The following is a 13905-nucleotide window of genomic DNA, read 5'->3' as shown; positions in this document are numbered from 1 at the left end:
GCACTCTTATGTAGGCAGCCTGATGGTTAACGTTTATAAAATTTGTAAAACTAGCATCACTTCCACATTCTGATTTGGGGTTTAAAAATCCAACAATTGAAGATTTTACTTTGATAGAGTTCCTAAATTTGTATTCAATCTGCTTTCCTAGTAAATAGTTCTTGGCTTTTTATTACACGTTTATTCTTTCTTCTTTCTGAATTTTAACAATTACATGACAATTCAGAAGGTTTCTTGGACAAACAATGTAATGAGAGTCCATTACAAAATGAAACTAGCTTCAGCTTATAGTTGGTCTCTTAGTATTATTTTTCATAAGCTAATGAACCAATAAAGAAATGGGCAAGTGAACTAAACAGAACTTTCTCAAAAGACGAAATTCAAACGGCCAAAAACACATAAAAAAATGCTCACCATCTCTAGCAATAAAGGAAATGCAAATTAAAACCACACTAAGATTCCACCTCACCCCTGTTAGAATAGCCATCATTAGCAACACCACTAACAACAGGTGTTGGCAAGGATGCGGGGGAAAAAGGAACCCTCTTACACTGCTGGTGGGAATGTAAACTAGTACAACCTCTCTGAAAAAAAATTTGGATGCTTCTTAAAAATCTAAACATAGATCTACCATATGATCCAGCAATACCACTCTTGGGGATATACCCAAAAGACTGTGACACAGGTTACTCCAGAAGCACCTGCACACCCATGTTTATTGCAGCACTATTCACAATAGCCAACTTAAGGAAACAGCCAAGATGCCCCACCACTGATGAATGGATTAAGAAAATGTGTATTTATACACAATGGAATTTTATGCAGCTGTAAAGAAGAATGAAATGTTATCATTCACAGGTAAATGGATGGAACTAGAGAACATCATTCTGAGTGAGGTTAGCCTGGCCCAAAAGACCAAAAATCGTATGTTTTCCCTCATATGTAGACATTAGATCAAGGGCAAACACAAGAAGGGGATTGGAGTTTGATCACATGATGAAGCGAGAGCATACAAGGGAGATATGAGGATAGGTAAGACACTTAAAAAACTACATAGCATTTGTTGCCCTCAACACAGAGAAACTAAAGCAGATACTTTAGAGCAACTGAGACCAATTGGAGAAGGGGACCAGGAACTAGAGAAAAGGTTAGTTTGAGAAGAATTAACTTAGAAGGTAACACACATGCACAGGAAAGCAATGCAAGTCAACTCCCTGTATAGCTATCCTTATCTCAACTAGCAAAAACCCTTGGTCCTTCCTATCATTGCTTATACTCTCTCTTCAACAAAATTAGAGATAAGGGCAGAATAGTTTCTGCCTGGTAGTGAGGGGTAAGGAGGGGTAAGGGAGGGAGTGGGGAGGGGGTAAGGGGGGAGAAATGACCCAAACATTGTATGCATATATGAATAAAATAAAAATTTAAAAAAAAATGCATAATTTACAATGAGTAGTTTTTAAATGAAAAATACTGAATGTGGACTGGGAATGATGGTACACTCCTGCAATCTCAGCTAATGAGGAGGCAGAGATGGGGAGGATCATGGTTTGAAGCCAGCCCAGGCAAAAAGTTAGTGACACCCCCATTTCAACAAACAAACTGGGCGAAATGATACATGCCTGTAACCCTACCTATGTGGGAGGCATAGGAAAAAGATGACTGAAGCTGGCCAGACAAGCATGAGACCCTACATGGAAAATAACAAAAGCCAAAATAGGTGAGGGGCATGGCTCAAGTGGTACAACACTTGCTTAGCAAGCAGCAGGAGGCCCTTATTTCAATACTTATACTGCGAGAGAGAGAGAGAATTACAGAATATGACTTATTAGGAAAATATAATGCTTGACTTTAACAGGAAAATGTTTTAAGGCAGCTATTGCAAATACACTCAAAGTATTAAAGGAAAATATGGTATCAGAAAGTGAAAAAATGGGAATAACAACAGAAAAATAGAAATGATATAAATTTTATTTGGAGATTTTATTGCATTTTTCTTAGCAATTGGTAGTTCAGCTAGAATGTAAAATCATTAAGGAAATAGAAAATCTGAATGACTTCATATATTTTAACTAATTGATTACCTCACATAGATGCAGAAATGTACATTCTTTTTTGGTGCGTATGGAACATGCACCGAGATAGACCATAGGCTAATCAAAAAAAAATATGTTTTCAAAGTCAATGGAATTAATTTAAAATTCAATGATAATAAGGTATGTAAAAAACTCCAAATATCTAGAAATCAAGACGCACATTTCTAACTCACTGTGGGTCAAAAATATAAGAAAAGGAAAATCAGAATATATTTTAAACTAAATGATTATAGAAATACTACATATGAAAAACTTTAGGGAATAACTGTACCTTCAAGTATTTAATAAGAAAAGTCTAAAATCAACTAGGCGCAGATGGCTTACGCCTCTAATCCTAGCTACTCAGGAGGCAGAAATCAGGAGGACTATGGTTCAAAGCCAGCCCAGGTAAATACTTCAAGAGACCCTATTTTGAAAAAACCCATCACAAAAAAGAGCTGGTATAGTGGCTCAAGGTGTATGTAGGTCCTGAGTTCAAACCCCAGTACTGCAAAAAAAAAAGTCTAAAATCAATGATTTAAGCTTTATTTTCAAAAGCTATACGAATAAATTTGTATAAAATTTAAGCAAAGCAAGTGATAAGAAATAATAAAAACTAAAAATCAATGAAAGAAAAACTGGACCACTAAAAAGGACAGATAAAGAATACAAAGAAGTAAGTCACAAATTATCAATATTGGAAATGAAAGAGGGGATTTCACTAAAGATCTTATGGATATTGAGATAATTAAATATTATGAAAACATTATGCTAAAAAATTCACAACCAGAAAAAATGGACAAACTCCTTGAAGTTTACAGATTGTCAAATATGGTAAAATAAGAAATAGAAAACCAGAATATAATTTGTATTTAAAATTACTCTCAACCCCAACTTCACTAGTAAACTCAATCAATCATTTTAAGAACTAATGCTAATACTTAATAGCTCAGTAAAAAGAAAGTAGAAACAATTCCTAAGTCATTTTATAGGTCCATTATCTCTGATACCAAAATGAGAGAAAGACCTCAAAAATATAGACAATCATCTACCTTTAAGGAAAAAAAATTAAACCAATCCTATATGAACTCTTCAAGTACAAAGGAAAAGGTAGACAGAAACACTTCCAAATTCATTCATGAGGTATGTGTGACATTAATACCAAATCCAGATCAAGGTATCACAGGAAAAGAAAGCTATAGAATATCCCTCATCAACATAATGAAAATAATTAAATAGTAAAAAAACAAAAATAATACAAAAAGAACCCCATGACCAAGTAGGGTTTATCACAGACTAGAAAACTCAAAGTATCATAATAATAGATTAAAAGACTAAGACCACACCATCATTTCAACAGCTACAGAAAAGGTATTTGACAAAACTCAACAGTGATTTGACTTTTAGCAAATTTCTTCAACCTAATACATAGGATCTACAACAACCCTCTAGGCAACATCATACTTAGTGGTAAAATGAAATCTTTTCTCCTGAGGTTGGGAACAAAAGAAAATACATTCACTTTCCCTACTTGTAATCAATGTTGTCCAGAAGGTCTTAGTTTATATGATAAAGCATGAAAAATAAATGAAACTTATATAGATTGAAAGATTATTACATACTTAGGAGATCTTCAGGAATTTACCAAAGAGCTAACAAATAAGGTTAATAAGTCAAGTTTATCAAGACTTAACATGCAATGCAAATGAACTGTACTTCTATGTAATAGTAACAAATATTAGAAAGTGACAATCATAAAATTCCACTAACAATTGATTTCAAAACCATGAAATATTCTGGAAAATTTTATCAGCTCTATGTTTTTATAGTATAAACTCTCTGAGACTCAGGAATAGAAAGCTTAGATAAATGGAGAGCTATATCATGTTTATGGAATGGAAAATTCAAACCTCCAAACTGGTCTATATATTTAATGGATTTCCAATGGAACTCCTAGGAAGTTTTTGGAGACATTGGCAAGCTAATTCTAAAATATGCAGAGAAATTCAAAGGTCATAGAATAGTTAAATGAATCTGCAAAAGAATATCTGTCTGAATTCAAGATTTACTCTATTCAAGTCAAGGAGTCACTGGCAAAATGTTAGAAATGTAGATTAAGGGAAAAAGAATAAACCTATCTAAATGAATAAACCTGCATATCAGGTTTATTTTTACAAATTTTTATTATTTTTACAAAAACAGATTTTTTACAAATATGGAGAAATAACTATTTTCTAATAAATTGTCTTGGAATAACTGAATATTCATGTGGAAGCAACCAAAAACAACTTCTATCTTACCTCAGACTATACTCATTCAGGAAACAACAAAAGCTTCCATCTTAACTCTTACACAAGAATGCAAATATTAACCTATATGAATCACAAACCTAAATGTAAAAGCTTAAAACACTAAAACTTTAGAAAACTGGGAGAAATCTTTGCAATCATGGGTGCAGGCAAATGTTTCATAGGACATGAAAGCATGAACTACACTAGAAAAAAATGGATAAATGAAACTTCATCAAGCATTTGAAATGTATTTGTTTTAAAAGACACCATTCAGAAGATAAAAAGGCTCCTAGCATGGTGGTACATACCTATAATCCCAGCAGGATTATAGGAAGATTGTAAGTTTAAGGCCAGCCTAGGCTATATACTGAGACCCTACCTCAACAAAACAAAAATCAATACTAGGAAAAAAAAAAAGAAAATAAATGCAAAAGACAAAAGATAAAAAGGTAAGCTACAAACAAGAAAATAATTTGCAATACATATATATGCTAGAGTGTTGATATCCAGCAAATGTATCTTTAAGATTCTTTTTTCTTTGTACTGGGGGTTTTGCCCTAGTTATTTTTCAGATAGTGTCTTGAATATTCAGTAAGTTCACAAACTATCCAATATAAAAATGAGGAAAAGATGCAATGACACTTTTCACAGAAGATATAGGAATGGCCAAGAAACAACAAACAAAAGATTTTGTTTTGTTTTGCTTTTGCAAAACCTCAGTACTGAGGTTTGAACTCAGGATCTCATGCTTGCTAGGCTGGTGCTCTACCAATTGAGCCACTCCACCAGCCCTGTTTTGTGTTGGGTATTTTCAAGATAGGGTCTCACAAATTATTTGCCTGGGCTAGCCTCAACTGCAGTCCTCCTGATCTCTGCTTCCCAAATAGCTAGGATTAAGGTATGAGTCACCAGCACCGGGCTCCTAAAAGATGTTCAATAGCATTAAAAAATCAAAAGATGCAAACTTAAAACATTTTGAGAAGCCATTATATTCCCACTAAAATGGCTAAAATTTCCATTCTAGTGATTACAAGTATGTGGAGCAAATGAAGTCTTCCTACATTGCTAGTGGTAATGGAAAACTGTATTAACTACTTTGGAAAATAGTTTGGCAATTTCTGATAAAGCTAAGCACACATTTATTATAGAACTCAGCAATTTTACTCCAGTGTATTCATCATAGAAGTTGAAAACGTGTTCAGAAATAAATTCATGAAGAATGTCTATAGCAGCTGTTTTGGGTAATAGCACAAACTTGGAAACGACCCAAATGTCCATTAGTGAACAGAACAATAATGTATTCCTAAGTGTCATGAGCTTCTGATGCACATACAACAACATGGATGAACTGCAAAAACATGCTAAATGAAAAAAGTCATCTAGTAAAAATGTACGTATAGTATGATTAAGAGGGAGACAGGGAATGGAAGTACAATAGAGGGGTGAATTTGTTCAAGGTACACTATGCATGTATGGAACTACCACAATGAATTCCCTCATATTATTAATGTATGATAAATCCAAAATCCAAAAAAATTTAAAAAGTACACTTACCATTCTCATAGAGTCATGGTTAAAAGTTTCTTATATTTTCTTTGAGTATTTTTTTGGTATACTTTTTTTACATGGTGACAATTATTGCTGAATTTGTTTGTTTTTGGCAGAACTAGGGTTTGAACTCAGGAGTTCTTCAGCTTGAGGCAAGTCTCTAGTTCATTTTGCTCTGGTTATTTTGCAGATGGGGTCTTGTCAACTATTTAGCCCAGTTGGCCTTGATCTTCCCAATCTCAGCCTTCCAAGTAGCTAGGATTTACAAGCATGAGCAACCAGCGCCCGGCTTATTGCTGAATTTTTTATACCCCACTTTTTTTCACTCCATCTCCCCACTTCATTGTCTCCTATCAGGTTTAAGACTGTATGATATTCCAGCAAATTTATATATCATAATTCATTTATCCATCTTGCTACAATGGACTTTTCCTGCTGCTTTCAGAAACAGTACTATTAATATTAAATATAGAAGCATACAGGTACCTCAAACACTGCATGTTCAAAACGGAATTCAGTAATTAATTTCCTTCCATCATATGTGGCCCTCTTTCATTTTCAGAAAGCCAGGACTTATCTTTAATATCCTCTCTCTTTCATCAATGCACCCATCTCCTCTCCATGAAAATTCTGTTAAATTTCAAAGTATTTCTGGAATTTTATCACTTTCCTTCATGCCATTATTACTCCCCTAGACATGCTACCAACAACTCTTGTCTACACAGTCACAAGTGCCTCTTAACTTTGCATCCATTCTATCTATAAGGATTACATTTGAAAACCTCCCAGCTGATGGATGCTTGTAACCATGGGTAGTACCAAACTCTATACTTTTTTCACTTAAAGAAAGCATTTCAAGATTTCTTTCTGGCATATTCAAATTGCTAGTAGCACTATTGGCTTTGGGGCCATTATTGATACAGAAAAGGGCCACCTGAACACAAGCATGGTGATACCGTGACAATCACTCATAACCAAGATGGCTACTAAGTGACAATGGACAGGTACTGTACACAGTGTGGCTATGTTGGACAATGAGATGACACCTTGTCTATAGGCACTGCATGATTGCAGCCAAAGAGCAAAATGTGCATAAATAAAATATTTATGTTAAGCATAGTTTTAAAATGTCACTTTTTTCCCTTTAAAAAGTCCATGACTATTATTTAACAACTTTTTAGCAAAGAAACTTAAACTAATAAATTAGAAACATAATATTTGTAAGTTAAGGACACATATTACAACACCTGAGAAAACCAAGCAGTTAAGCCTCTCTAGATCTGTGTTGCCTTCTTTCTCAGTATTTTCCTTTCTTATGATATATACTCCAGGTGTAGCAAACTACTTATTAGTGCTGGCCAAAATGTTTCCTGTCTCAGGACTTTGCACGAATTCCTTTACCACTTTGCCCAACCAATTTGCTCAAATCTTCCCCAAAACAATCTTTGGAAGCTTTCCACAAGCCTAGGTGGGTGAAATAAAGTATGCCTGGAGCACCCTGCTAACTCCTGTATTAGCATTTAATACACATTATTGAAATTTCTTCACAAAGGTAAAAGATTCACATGGCAGAGAATATAGCTAGTGTTCTATCCCTACTGCTGGCATACAGTATATATGTACTAAGTACTGACCGAAAGGGAAAAACAACAGAGACATCTCATTTTACAAGTTAGTCATGCAAATGGTAGTCTGGATAAAAACACAGCCTCTTATACACACACAAACAGGGGAGAGAAGGGGAGGAGAGGACAAGAGTAGGGGAGAAGAGAAGAGAGGAGGGGATACACATTATAATATTCACCACTGCTATTTTCTGAATCCTATGAGGCAGGAAAAACTAATAGGCAGAAGACTACCTACTTAGGGATTAGCACAGACACTATAAACACATCATGCTGAAAATTACCAATTTTGTGAAACAAGTTTTGAGACTCTTCAATAAGCATTTAATTAATCTATTTAGTGAATCCCCATAACACTGGGCAAATAAAAATGGTAATTGATATAACAGAACTGCCAAAAAGCAAATGTAATTTTGGCCTGAATTAATAATCTAATTCCTTGGTTGGAAGAGATGATTGTCCTGTTTTATTCTACAGTAGACCACCAAACCAACAATGATACATTAGTTTGGAGACTTAAACTAAAGATCTTAGAAGACAATGACCAAGATGGTGAAGAGAGCCGAAAACATGTGACATGCAAATGGGATATTTAGATTGAAGAAAGAAATCCAAGGAATGCAAGATAACTGTCTTTAAAATTTTTAATGAGCTATAACATGGAAATGGAATTGCACTTGTTGTTATGCCTCCTAGGGGTAGAATGAGGCCTTGTGGGTAGAGACAATAGGAACATCATTTTTTTTTCCTTATTATGCAAGTCCACTTAGAAATTCAGTTCCCAGACTGCAATGTTAAACTTTGAAAAAACTGGTCACTGGCATGTTAATAATAAATTTGCCAGAATTAATATTTAAAAAACTATGAATGTCCAAATGAGTTGCTCCTTTACTTCAAGATTGCTCTCAGAGTCATCGATGATTTTTTTAATTGTCTAATTTGTTGTGTACTTTAAAATTCTTGTCTCATTCCATTTGTCTATGGTAGTTGTTACCATGGAAATTTTTCTTTTTCGTTTTGAACTATCCACTCCCTCCCTATCCCAACCCCAGTTTTTATTCCCAATTTCTCTATTTCTTTAGTCATTCATATATACATTCGTGTATATATATATATATATATATATATATATATATATATATGTATATACACACACATATATAATACACATGTATATATGTTACATGTTATTTACAGATTATATGCAACTATCAAATCTTTGGTTATATAAATGTGAAATGGCTGTGTATTTTTCCAGTCACTACTTTCAAATCTGCAATGTCGAATCCTCTTTCTTATCTCTTAATGACATCTAGAACGGCTTCCATGATTTTTCTCACTGGTTTAAGTCACTAAAATTTGGAACAATGAAGTTTATCAGTTTAATATTCAGTGCAAAGCTTTTCTTCTCCTTCAGGGCAGACTAAGACGTGTGACTTGAAAAATCTTAGGGCAAGAATGGTAAAGAAAAGAGCTCTGAAATGCCTCTTTTCCTAAGTCTTTTCTCCAAGTCCTTAGAGCTCCTGTTATTGAAAAGCCAGAAAAAAAGAAGCGTCAGCTTATGGATTCACCTGTCTTGCAGAGGTTGCAAGATGTACCTAGACATTCTCTGACGCAGTCTATTTAAGTCCTGTACTTGTACCCTGTGAGGCGATGACAGTTCCCACATAGGTAGTAAGCATGGTTTTCATGGACAGTGCTCTGTTTCATACTGGCCCCATTCGTCTTTGAAGAACTACAAGAGGTAGAATCTAGTGTTTGGGGGCGGTGCTGTTTGGTAATTCATACTCAAACTCAGGAAATGTTAGCTATCACTGTCATTATTACTCCACATGCTTATACAAATCTATTCCAGAGGACCTTGCTATATCAGAAACAGAAAATAGAGGGCTAGGGGTGTTGCCCAAGTGGTTGAGTGCCTATGAGGCTCTGAATTCAAACCTTAGCATCTCAATGAACAAACAACCACAACAAAAATACACAGTTCAGAAACAGGAAACAGTCCCAATGTTGGAGAATGACTTATTCAGCATTACTCACTGGGCTTACAGGTTCTGGAGCTTAGCAAACAATCAACTGGGAAACAAACAGGCCAGTTTGGGATTCATGCCAGCACCCTCAATGTTTATGAATGATGTCCTTGGAGATGTGCTCTCTCTCATTTGCCTCACTTTTACCATGAACATTGTGTTCCTGCTCTCTCCAATTCTTGACTTATTTTGCCTGGTAATGGTACTGATGGTGGTGGAGTTATGAGGAATATCTGCTAGTTCTTTAGCCCTAAAAACAGGTGTGAAATCCAAATTGTGGTAAAGCCTTCTTCTTTTCACTGTGGATTACAGTAATCAATTTTAGGGTATTCCATTTCCTGTTAAAATAGCAAATAACTAATCTTATTGAGCACTAACTACATGCTAGACATTGCAGTGTACTTCTCATGCATTAGTTTACTTATTACAATAACCTTATAAGACGTATGTTATTAATTCCTTTCTTATAGATGAAGAAACTAAAGCACAGAAAGGGTAAGCAGCATACCTAAAGTTATATACTTAGTGCACGACAGAGCCTTGGCTTGAATATAGGCAGTCTGATTCTAGAGGCTACACTTTAACCTCTTTCATTGGCTTATTTTCCATTATGTATTCCTTGAACTCTGATGAGCCTTGACTCTAGATTTTGGCCCGTCTATTTTGTTTCATTTTTGTTCTGTTTTAGATGGAGTCTCTCATTATGTTGCCCAGTCTGGCTCAAACTCCAGTGCTCAAAGCATGCATTTTGCCTTATCTTCCTAAGTAGCTGAGACACTGCACCCAGCTTGCTTTTCTTTTTACTAGAGCTACTCTTAGTATGTTTTTGGAGTCTTAGATCACTCAGCGAGTGAGGAAAAGGAGAAAGTAAAAGGTAGCAAGAAAAAACATATGCAAACACCTGGAGAGAGAAATGAAAATGGTACTTTGATGAAATGCTCAGGATGATAAACATGAAGCATGAGGAAGGACAGCAAGACCATGAGAAGAAGTAAGGCTAAAGCAAATCAGCAGTGGTAGCTTGTTAAAGGCCTTTATAGTCCCCTATAAGGAGTTTGGACATTGTTACATAGAGTGCACAGAAAGGTCTTAAGCCAGGATATATCATCATCACATTTTCATATTCATTCTGGCAAGGACTTTAAAGGAAATATCAAACATATGACAACTTAAAAAGGTATAAAACTTTCATTGAGAGTTGTTGATTATGGCCTGATAGTAGTGACAGGAAGGAGAGAAATACAAAGAATTACACGATATTTAACAGGTTACATCAGGATTTAATGATTGCGGAATTTATACAGTGTGGGAGACAAGTACATCATCCAGGAATTGTCACTGGGTATTATAATAATCCAGGGATTATAGGAAGAGGGAAGATTTAATGGGAAAGAATTTGGCAGTAGGGGAAGATTTGTGGATTCAGCTATAGGTGCACTGACTTTGAAGTAGCTATACATCGTTCAATAGGAAATGTTGACTATATATTCTGCCTTTCTCCATGTATCCTATTTATGTAGCAGTACCTAAAATTATTGATTGTTTTACTTCCTGGTTATTCCAGTTATGGTAGGAACTGAGAACGCTCATACTCAGGTAAAGTATATAGCACTAGAAGTGAGAATAGGATGTCAGTATTTTAAGTAAAGCAAGAGTCTTTACAAACATAATCAGAGGAAATGGAAGGAAAATCAGAATAGAATGTAGCCTTTAAAGGAAAGAGTTTAATGATTTAACATTAAATTAAATCAACTGATTAAACAATTTAATGATTAACATTAAATGCTACAAAGATCAAGAACAAAGGACTAAAAAGTATCCTCTCGCTTAGCAATGGAGTATCATTAATACCTCTGATAAGGTGGTTTTAGTGAAATGTTATTGTCTGAAGTACATTGAGGCATGATTGAAATATGAAAATATGTAAATATATAGTATACAAGAGGCTTGGTTATGAAAGGGAAGAGCAAAAGCAGTAGAGGAGACAGAAGTGGGATTAAGAGGGAAGAACTCAGTCATAGTTTAGATCTGAACTGTCCCCAAAGACTCAAGTGTAAGACTTGGTGCTATTGGAAGGTAGAAGAAACTTAAGAAATGGGTCCAATGAAAGGTCTTCTGGACACTGGGGGAATGACCTTGGGTGGGGATAGTGGGATCCCAGTCTTCTCTTTTCTCTTTTGCTGTTTGCCATGAGGTAAAAGGTTTTGCCATGTGCTACCACCATGATGTGCTGCCTCATCACAGGCCCCATAGCAATAGGCCAACCAATCATGGACCAAAACTTTCAAAACTATAGACTAAAATAACTTTTCTCTCCCCATAAGGTGATTATCTCAGCTATTTTTAATACTGATAGAACGCTAACAAACACAGCTTTTTCCCTTATTTTTCAATAAAACTTGAAAACAGATTTGGGTATATTTAAAGTATACATAGATAAGAATCAAGAAGAAAAGATTAAAGGTAATGAGAGAAGAGAAATTGATATTGACAGGTCCTTGGAAAGGTAGAAAGAGATAGACCTAAAGTACAGGTGAAAGGATGATTCTCAAACTAGAAAAGGTACAGCATAACTTTCTATTGGTGAATAGATAAAGTTTCAAGAACTGATGATAGGAAGTTGGGTAAATTCTCATCTGATGAAACTATTTGTGTGTGTGTGTGTGTGTGTGTGTGTGTGTGTGTGTGCAATACAGCATATTGTCCCAGAGAATTAAAGGGAAAGTAGTAATGAAGGAAGCTTGAGGGATGAAAGTTGAAAAGACCATTGAGATTACTGAGAATGAAAAATGGTGACTGAAATAACACAAACGTATTCTGGCCAGTGTTGAAAGCTCACTTGATTATGATACTCTCTAATAAATGATGGAAATAACCAAGAACTTCATAAATGGCTATAATGAGATGGTATAGAAGGTACAACAGTCAAAGATGGGATTTCTTTAAGATGAGTTATCAGATTTTAATATAAAATGATGATTTAATACTAGAGATATCTGATTGTCAATCTCAGCCACCATGAGTGTGACTTAAGGCAAGTTATGGTGTTTCTCTCAAAAATCCAATTTTATCACCTTTAAATGTAGACACTTAATCTGAAAATTGTAAAATTAAATGATAAAATATACATGTTTAGGGCTTAGTATGATACCAGGCATACCAAAAAACGCCAATAATGTTAAATACTTCAATAAATATTTAATGATAAGATTTTAGGATCCCTGAGTTTGTTTTACAGGAAATAAGTATTATAGAGAACAAATTGGAAAGTGTTGGAAGGGAAGTAAGTAGTAAGAAATTGAGTCTTAAAAAGAAAAATAATAAAGTATCCTGGAGATAAATGTATTACGGAGATAAGATCATTGGAACAGCTGAATTCTTAGACAATGACCAAATATAACAAGGAAGCAAGCATGATGAATTTAACTGGTTATAAAGTTTAAACAAGCAAAAACCCCAGATATCCTCTGGTGGATAATAAGCTAACAGCCTGGTCTTCACACACTGTGGTTGTGGGGGCTGGTGTGGGGGTTCTGAAGTTTTTATAATTTGAATACCAGGTAACTGAGACAAGAGACGTAGAAGAAGGAAGCTAAACTTTCTCTTCAGTGCTAAATATGCACTTTTTTACTTTGGAAGGGTTTGCTATCTAGTTATTACATGAGCATAGCTACTGATGTCCTCTAGTGCATTTGTCAATACTATTTTTCTTCTGAGTAATTGTTTTATTCACCTTTCTTGAATTTCTACCCAAACTCAGATTCAACTTAAATATTTTCCATACTTCTTACATCTACATTAACATTTACATTTTATATATGTACTATGTATGGTTATTCCATGTGCAACCAATATCCAGTTCATAAGGGGTTAAAAATGAGATTTTTTTTTTTTTTTTTATTACCTAACAGTGCTGAAAACACTGTAGGAACTTACATGCTACAGAACTAAAGGTCAAGTTGTTTTACTAATCAACTTCACGGATATCAGGTTGCCCTATTTCAGTTCTTTACCAAAGTTATACAATACTACTATAAAATAAATTAAGATGAAAAATACAATAATGCAAAAGAGAAATTGGAAAGATTTTTCAGAAAAAGTCAGAAAGTGAACATTTGAGGCTTGTGGATCATAGTCTCTTTTGCAACTATTCAACCCTGCCCTTGTGGCACAAGTGCAACCAAGACAATGTGCAAATGAGTAAGCTTGGATGTATTCCAATAAATTTTATTCAAATGTAGTTATCAACTTCTGCATAGTAAGAAAAATGCTCAAAATTTATTGTCTGATATAGAAGAGAAATATAGTTCAGCAAATTCAAAAGGGTTGAAGACAATTG

General features: G+C 34.7%; 1 protein-coding gene across 9 annotated transcripts in view; it reads right to left on the bottom strand.

The window, feature by feature from the left end:
• The window catches only part of Elp4 (elongator acetyltransferase complex subunit 4), a 234602-nt gene that overhangs the window by 212832 nt on the left and 7865 nt on the right, over positions 1–13905 (bottom strand). The window lies entirely within an intron of this gene.

The sequence above is a fragment of the Castor canadensis genome, chromosome 1, assembly GCF_047511655.1.
Source record: "Castor canadensis chromosome 1, mCasCan1.hap1v2, whole genome shotgun sequence".
NCBI lineage: Eukaryota > Metazoa > Chordata > Mammalia > Rodentia > Castoridae > Castor > Castor canadensis.
Note: the sequence above shows the minus strand (reverse complement) of the source record. Positions and strands in the feature narration are given on the sequence as shown.